Source organism: Zootoca vivipara, chromosome 2, assembly GCF_963506605.1.
Source record: "Zootoca vivipara chromosome 2, rZooViv1.1, whole genome shotgun sequence".
Taxonomy (NCBI): Eukaryota; Metazoa; Chordata; class Lepidosauria; order Squamata; family Lacertidae; genus Zootoca; species Zootoca vivipara.
The window spans coordinates 121,270,604-121,278,933 of record NC_083277.1 but is presented as its reverse complement, the minus strand read 5'-3'; the positions used below and the strand labels follow the sequence as shown (position 1 = coordinate 121,278,933).

The 8,330-nt window shown below is 47.7% G+C and overlaps 1 protein-coding gene across 4 annotated transcripts in view; it reads left to right on the top strand.

Moving 5' to 3' along the window:
* Positions 1-2,829: 2,829 nt before the first annotated feature.
* Positions 2,830-8,330, top strand: part of GLI1 (GLI family zinc finger 1) — a 107,368-nt gene continuing 101,867 nt past the window's right edge. For all 4 annotated transcript variants that reach the window (XM_035102352.2, XM_035102338.2, XM_035102360.2 and 1 more), the window contains exon 1: positions 2,830-3,521. The gene's annotated coding sequence lies outside the window, so the exon portion shown is untranslated. The remainder of the gene's footprint in view (positions 3,522-8,330) is intronic.

Sequence of the window (8,330 nt, the reverse complement as noted above, 5' to 3'; positions counted from 1 at the left end):
TTTCCTCCTCCAAGAAGCACAAGGTGGAGAACATGGTTCTCTTCCTCCCCATTTTATTCTCACAACAACCCTGTGAGGTAGGTTAGGCTAAGTTTAATGGCTAAGCAGGGATTCCAAGGTCCTAGTCCAACACTCTATCCAGTATACCACAACAGCTCTCATAAGAGCCATAAATCACCCACATAAGCCTCTGGCCATAAGCCTCTGGTTGTCAAATGCTGGGGAGAAACACAGGACAAGTCTTTAACAGATGCGACGTCAGGGTGCAAATATCCACCCAGTGCCCCCAAATTTCCACAGATAGTGTTGGGGTGGCCATAGCTGCACACTGCCAGCCATCACGGGGGGGGGGCACAACTCTCCCCCATGCCACTGCAGGAGAGCGATCCGCACAGAGGCTTCTGAGTGAAGTTGCGTGCCTCCCAAGCCTCCGCGGGAGGAGAGTGCAGCTTCCCTCTCAAGCCTCCTCGGGAGGAGAGCGATCCCCGCAGAGGCTTGGGAGGGAAGCTGCACGCCTGCCAGCCTTATGGTTGGCGGGGCGCAGCTGGAGGGCGTGCAGGGAAAGGGGAGGCCACTGGCAAAGCCATGCAGCTCCCCCGCTTGCTGGGGCGCCCCGGAGAGGCTGGCACCCTGGCACAATGCACCAGTAAGCCCTATGGAAAAGATGACTGCAAGCCTGTCTCCCTCATGCCTCGTTTTTTGAGCTTCCCAGAGGAGCATAATTGGCTGCTTATCCACCCAGAGCACAGGACTACATGGCTTCTTGATTATCTAAGAATGGAGCTCCAATGCTGCTGGGCAAGTCAACACCTTAACTTCTTCCAACAGTTTCACAATTTCCATAAATTGGATCCATGTGATACATCAGAGGTGGCTTTATTTTACATTGGGCGAAAGATTCCTGGATTGTGGGGGCTGGACTAGATGACCCTCATGGTCCCTTCCAACTCTACGATTCTATGGTTCTATGATTCTGAACACAATACAGTTTTAATTCAGTGTTAGCTTCCTTTTAAAAATCCAGATCTGAACAAAGGCAGGCCTGTAGCCTCAAGTGATACTTTTTTTTTTATTAGAAGCAAAATCTCCCCTCACACATTCAAATCACATTGGACAAAGTAAAGACACATTGCTAAACCAACTGGAGTCCTAGGCATGCTTACTTGATATTCATTCATTCCTATCAGGGAAAAGCCTTTCAGAGCAGCTAACACTTAAAACACAAAAAGGCATGTAAAAGGCATCAAAATAAAAGCAGAACAGAATAAAGATTACATAAGCCGGTGGAAAAGCAGTGTTTGAAAACACCACAATTAAAAAGACCTGGGCAATTTTTTTAAAAAGGTCTGGCACTGCAAAGGCTTGGCACCATAAAAGCTACTTCGGGGGACAAGTTTCGAGCTGGAGGTGCCACAACTGAAAAGGCCCTTGGAAAGCAGCTCCAGTTTGATGGTGGTGCTGGGTCTCCAACAAAGAGCTTAATCATCAGACTCATGTGGGAGGATGTGGCCCTTAGGGTAGTCTTGTCACAAACTGCTTAGGGCTTTAAAGGTTAACACTGGTGCCTTGAACTGCATCTGTAAATGCACCTCAACCCACTGTGGATGTTTTCAAACCAGCAAGGTGTGTTTTATGCACCTGGTTACAATAAGTAACCAAGTTGCAGTATTTCAGAAACTGTAGTTTTCAAACTGTCTCCTAGGGCAGCCCAACATATAACACATTGCAGCAATCTAACTAGGATGTTGCCAGAAATATAAATGACTTTCCAAACTACTCCTGTTCAGAGGAGGCTGTATCTGCCCCCCCCAAGATGGGGATGGATTGAACAGCCCCCCCCAGACTATGAACCTGGGGGGGGGGGCGTTAAGCTTGATTATCCCTCATCCAGGCCATTATTGGCCCCAGACACTGATTTCGCACCCTCACAACCCCTCCTGAATTGGAGTGCAGCAGGTGGGGGTCAGAGGAAAGCAGTGGCGGCAACCCCTTTGGCTTGGCTGCTCCCTCCTGTTGGGGGGGGGAGGGAGCTCTGTGTGTCACATGACCAGCCCTGCACCCCCAAATCGGCTTGCTCCCCCCAGGTGACCTGTCCCTGGTACTGAAGCAATATCCAGTCAGCTTCTGAACCATGGAATGGGGGGTGGGGGGGGAGGAAGGGACACCTTCCTATTTGCCTCAGGCAGCAAACTGCCTTGGTCTGCTCCTGGTTGGGCGGCCTCATCCGCATGGGCATAGCCAGGTTTTATTAACCTCAATTGGTTAAGTATTTTTTATTGGTTGACCTGATTTGGGGGGGGGGCAGCTGCCCCCGCCCCTTTGGCTACGCCCATGGCCCTCAGCATACTGGGGGTCACTCTCTCTCTCCCTCTAACCCCCAGCCTCCACGGCCTGACAAGGCAATTTCTCATAGATGGCGTCGAGCGAGGGAGGCCACCCAAGAGTCTGGGTGGGCTTGTGCTCCTAAGCCGTTTCTTTCAATTGCTTCTATAGGTTTGGGATGGGCCTTGAAAACAGGACCGGCCTCTTTGCGCCCTCTCGCGCTCCCCGGCGTGTGCCCAGATGCGCAGGCGGTGTGCGTACACACCCACACCCCACAAATTAATAAAGTAATAATAATAATAATAATCTTAAAATCCATGCCGGGTTTTCCAAGCCGCTTTGGAACTGTAGGCAACATGCTGTGAGGACTGCGCTCGAGAGGGGCTCCATCTAAAACCTCACACAGGGCTCAACTTACCCTCCTCCTGTTGCTAAAGATCCCGTTTAAAAAAAAAGAAGAGGAAAAAAAGCCGACAACTTTAAAACTTTAAAAAGGAGGGGCAGGAGGAGGGGGAAACCACCCAAAAGCTTTGCCGTGTAGGAAAGGCGTGGAGTGGGTGGCGCGGCGGCGGCGGAGGGGGGGGCTCTTTCTTTCCTCCCCATCCCCTCCTGACAAGTCTGCGTGGTCCCGAGCAAAGCCCTCCTTCCACAAGACAGCAGCGCAGACGCAGCGGCTGATTGGCTCCATGTGCAAAAGCTCAAGAAAGCATCGGGAAAGTTTTGAAAGAAAATCAAAACTTCCTGCTTCAAGGTGGTCCCGGGCTGCAGTCCGGAGAATCGAATATTTATAACGCGTGCTGCGTTATGTGTGCGCGCGCGCGCAGGGAGAGCTGCACCCCACGTCGCACTTTTTAACAGCTTTAAAGCGTACTCTTGTTATTCTTGGCATTTAAAAAATAATAATTGTAAAACAAACCAAGAAAGGCGAAAGAAGTGAAATCAAGATGTGGAAAATTTGGGGAATTTGGTGAAAGGCTAGAGCGATCTCTCCTTACTGCTGGTTTTTTTGTGCTTTTTGAAAAGCGCTCTCCCTTCTCTACCCCGCTGGATGTTGCTCTTTTGGGAAGAAAAAGACTACAGGAAAGCTGAGATTTCGGAACCAGGTCCAGATCTTGGAAGTGGAATCCTCCGTAATGAAGTAGACAAGGATCTCCGGATTTCTAATGACTCTCTAACAATACCGCCTCAGTCTTTGAAAGGTATGCTTTTTCTCTCTCCCCTGTCTCCAACTTGAAACTGATTTTTTTTTAAAAAAAGTTAAAATAAAAATCCTCATTCCTCATTACGAATTTTTTTGACATTGCATGCAGTCTTTGCCTTTCAAATGGTCGTAGCGTTTGTGACAAAGAAAAAAGAAATTGGGGGGGGGGAGCAGTAGAGATTTTATTTTTTTCTGAATCGATAAAGAGTGCACAGTGGCAGGAATTGTTATTCACCCTCAAAAGAACTTTAGAAGGGTTATCTGCAGGGAAGGAGCTTGTGTGAAATCTCATCTTCAAAAGAGTTCCCATTTGAGGAGAGCTATGCAGCAACTTCCTAACTTGTAACTTTTGCGCAGTTGGTTAAAGGAATTGTGGATTCTTCTCATTCCTTACCAACCAACTGAAAACAAAAATTGTAAGTTTGCTCTCCGTCTGGACCCCCCCCCAAAAAAAATCTAACCGTTTCTGACATATTTTGGCCCAACAAGTCAACAGGAGTCATCCATGATCTTCATCCAAATTCCTGGAACTGGTTCAGATCCAATTAAAATTTGAGGCAGAATCAACTTTGCAAATATTGTTAGGAAGAGATTATATCCTCCAAATGGAGCACTTTATCTGGGTTTCTTCATTGTACTGTAATTGTATTTACTTTTCACACCTCAGTGGTTAAGTGGAGGTTGCAGGATCAGGCACTTGGGAGTATCTGGGGGCTCCATGTGTGTATAAGAGGGATGGTGACACTTCTGTTAAAACTTTTTCTTAAGCAGGCAGGCAAACTTCAAAGGCTTTGAGGGGGTATGCTGCAGTTGTTTAAATTAAATTATTAACATCAGGGTGGATTTCCCCGCCAGCTGGGGTAAATCAAGACAGCCCTCTTGTTGTGTGGCATTTGGTATCATTGGCATTCTTTTGTAATGCTTGAAGGCCAAAGCTTTGGGAAATGATACAGGAGTGTGTAACATTTAATAGATCGACAAAAGGGCCCAAATATTAGATCTTTAAGCCATTTCTACAAGTGACACTTAAAATCTGTCAAACATTCTGGATCTGGTAACATAGCATATGGTTTTACGGCAGAGATTTCCAACCTTTTTGAGTCCACAGCTCCCTCGACTTACTACATTCTTTCTGCGGCTCCCCTGTGGGGCTCAGGAGCCCAGTTATGTAACCCCTTGTCTGCAGAGCCGGCAGCCCCTCAGCCCTTTTCGAACACCCTCCCTTGTAGTGTGTTCCTTCAGCCTCCTCCTCTCTCCTTGGGAGTTCTCTGGGCAGCAGCCCACCCCTTGTCTCTGAGCTGCCCCCCCACCTTCCTGGACTCCCACTTGTCTGTCCACTCCCAACAGGTTGGATGGGCTCCTTCACCCACTTTCTTGCCTACTCTGAGGCCACCACAGCTCCTGGGAACCAGCACCCCCTGGCCAGCCCCAGAGGCACTATTCACCTGGGGAGCTTATAGCCAGGGAGGCAGAGACACAAGAGGGCATCAGAGGAGGGAGGGGAGGAAAGAGGGACAGAGGCCAGGGTTGCCTGCAGCACCCCTGACTATCATTCAAGACACCCAAAGGTGCCATGGCACACTGGTTGAAACCCACTGCTTTATGGTAACATAAACCCACATTTGCCAGGAATATATCTACATGTTAAAAATGATTACTTCTACACTTTCTATCCCATGTTAAACTTGTAGCCTATTCTGGATTGAATGGCATTTGTAAGATTTAACCTGGTTTCAACCATGTTTCCCCCTCACACCTCCTGACCGAAGGGAATTGTCTTTTGGTGAAAGGGGTTGGATTAGCCACCAAATAATCCTCACAGGAAGCCATGTTGCCTAAACTGGTTTAAATGTGTAGTGCAGATGTGCCCTTAATGAATGGGGAAACCTTGGTTACCCCAGTTTTGTGGAGCCAGTCCATTATTCTCTTCAGATCCTCCCCCCTTCAGCAAAAAGGAAAAAAGGAACCCCCGAGCGTGACTCATCTCTAACATTCTGTGACACAACAGAGAAAAGAAGAGAAACAAAGCCCTCCGTGACAAGCTTGGAAAAATAATTAAGAATCCATTTCCCCTGTCTGCTGAAATCGGCAGCTGGAATGACCTGTGTGGACTTGTTGAACTGCTAAAGGAGATTCGGTTGCTGGGGATGCCTCTTGACTTTGCAGCTCAGATTAACAACAATCTGCCTTGGGTGATGGATAGAGGGGGAGTGTAAAAGGGATGGGGCTCTTCTGAGCACTGAAGGGAAAAAGTGGGGGGGGGGAAGTGGGGAAGAGGTCTTGTGGAAGTTTCTTGCCTCCTGGAAAAATCCACTCAGGGTTTTGTAAGAGAGATGCTGGCTGCAAGGTTTGGACACACAAGGAGAGAAAGCTGAGATCAGAGTGAGTTTGCTGCTTGCAAATTGTTTGGTGAAGGCTGTGGGCGAACATCTGGCTGAGTGCTGAGGAGTAGGATGAGTTAGCTGTTGATGCTTCACGCTCCAAAGGCCAATCTGTGCTTCAGTCGGTGCAGGCATGGCCAAGTGTCAGCTCACAGCAGCTTTATGTGGTCCCTGGTGGCTCCACCAAATTTTAATCAAGGCGTGGTAAAACATTTTGCTCATGGTTCCACTTGTTTGGGAAAGAAGCAACAAGACTTTAGCATATTTCAGATTCTGTTTGTTGTATCACCATCTCAGGCAGGTTCGTCGGGATTGGATTGGAAAGTTGCTCTGTGACACGCAAATAGACGTCTTCTGCCCTTGCAGTTGTTAGTATTGTAAAGGTTGCTAACATTTGTTAGCAGAGGTTACCATAAAGAACTATGGGCTGACCTTTTGAAAACTGGACAACACTAATCTTTTGTACATTGTAGGCATCTGCATATTCAGCAGCCGTCTCCTGTTTATTCTATTAGGCTTGTTTACTGCAGACCATCACAGGGTATACCTAACCACTGAGGAGACCACAACTTAGTACTGAAATACTACTGTGCAACAGGAATGTTCCCAATATGTAGACTATAGGACTTCTCACTGTAAAAATTAACATAAAAGTTCTTGTTCTTGTTATTTTTACTATTATTTTAACTCCATCTATCCAAGCTGGAAAAAAAGATTTTAAACACTGTACATGGAAGCCTGCATCAGTTTGGAGTGTGTTTAGTCTGTGTAGGAGTTAGTATCAGATTTTTAGATTGAGGGTGTGCCCAGCCTTTAGTTCCCAGCTGACAGTGGTCTGTTTGTCCCTTGTAAATGTTTCCTCTTCCTTCGCTGTCTTCTCCACTGTTGAAACGTAGCGGCTGGTGTTCATTACACAGTTAAACTTCATAAAGTGTTGTATGTATTGATGTTGCTACAGGCATGAATAATGTTCAGCTATCCAGTGAAGGACTTGAGGTTTTTCCTCTGACAATCCAGCCATATGTTCCTACAGTTTTCCCCTCTCTCTGTTCTCCTGCACCACTTAATGGTTCTGTCTTCAAAGTCTTCCTAGTACTATATAGAACCTTTAGCCTCTACATGTAGCTTCCTACCCCGTTGCCCTTGCATGCGTTCTTCGCTGATGCATTTTAGCCACACTGTGAAGAGATGCCCTTGCCTACCTCTTCAGCCTGAAATTGAGTGGAAAGTGTTTGTTTGTTTGTTTGTTTGTTGCATTCATATTCCCACTTTTTTCTCCAATAAACTCATTTAATCCCCACAACAACCCTGTGAGGTAAATTAGGCTGAGAGCTGATGCCTGGCCTGAGGTCATTCAGCGAGCTTCATGGTCAAGTGGGGATTTGAACCCTGGTCTCCCAGTGTCCTAGTCCAGCACTCTAATCCTGGGGTCAACAAACTTTTTCAGCAGGGGGCCGGTCCACTGTCTCTCAGACCTTGTGGGGGGACGGACTATATTTTGAAGAGAGAAAAAATGAACGAATTCCTCTGCGCCACAAATAATCCAGAGATGCATTTTAAATAAAACTACACATTCTACTCATGTAAAAACACGCTGATTCCCGGACCGTCTGTGGGCCGGATTTAGAAGACGATTGGGCAGGATCCACCCCCCGGGCCTTAGTTTGCCTACCCATGCTCTAATCACTACACCGCACTGGCTCTTGGGTTATGAACCCACATTCTGAGCTCCCATCGGGGGGGGGTTGGCACACCCAGCCAGCATTCCCAGGGCTAAGGGGTGGGGAAGAAAGTGGGAGGGTGACAGGGCACTTTGGGTGTTATGTGGGAACCACCGCCCTCGGCCAGCTGCTACACCGTGCAGGCAGCGTCCTTTGGGGTGAGGCTGAAAAATTCACAGGCCCCGGGCAGCTTCCCAGATTCAAGGCCTAAACTGATTATTTCATGGGACAGAGACGCTGCAGGATCACCACCTAGGCAGCTCTGCTACCCAGCCCCTGAGTTGACTTCTAGGTGCCCTCTCTCCTTGAAGTCAGTTTCCCAAGTGAGTTGTCAGAAAGGAAAGAATTCAGCCCCAAAGGCTTAGCTTTGCCACCTGCGGAAGATGGATTAAAAGCACCCATGCACACCCATCTCTGAATTTTAATTTTCTAGGCCAGGGATGAGGAACCTGTGCCCTTCCAGAGGTTGCTGGACTACCACTTCCATGACCCTTAGCTATACTGGCTGGGGCTGATGCTGGATGGCCCTTGGCTATGTCCATATCTTTATGCCCCCCTAAATCCATCAAAATCATTACAAATCAAAACAAATCTGAGGTTCTGCCCCCCCCCAACAAAAATCCTGGCTACACCCATGCTTTAGGGTCACATGTTTTGCCACTCCTGTTATCATCCCTTGGCTTTTCACACACCATCCAATGTTTT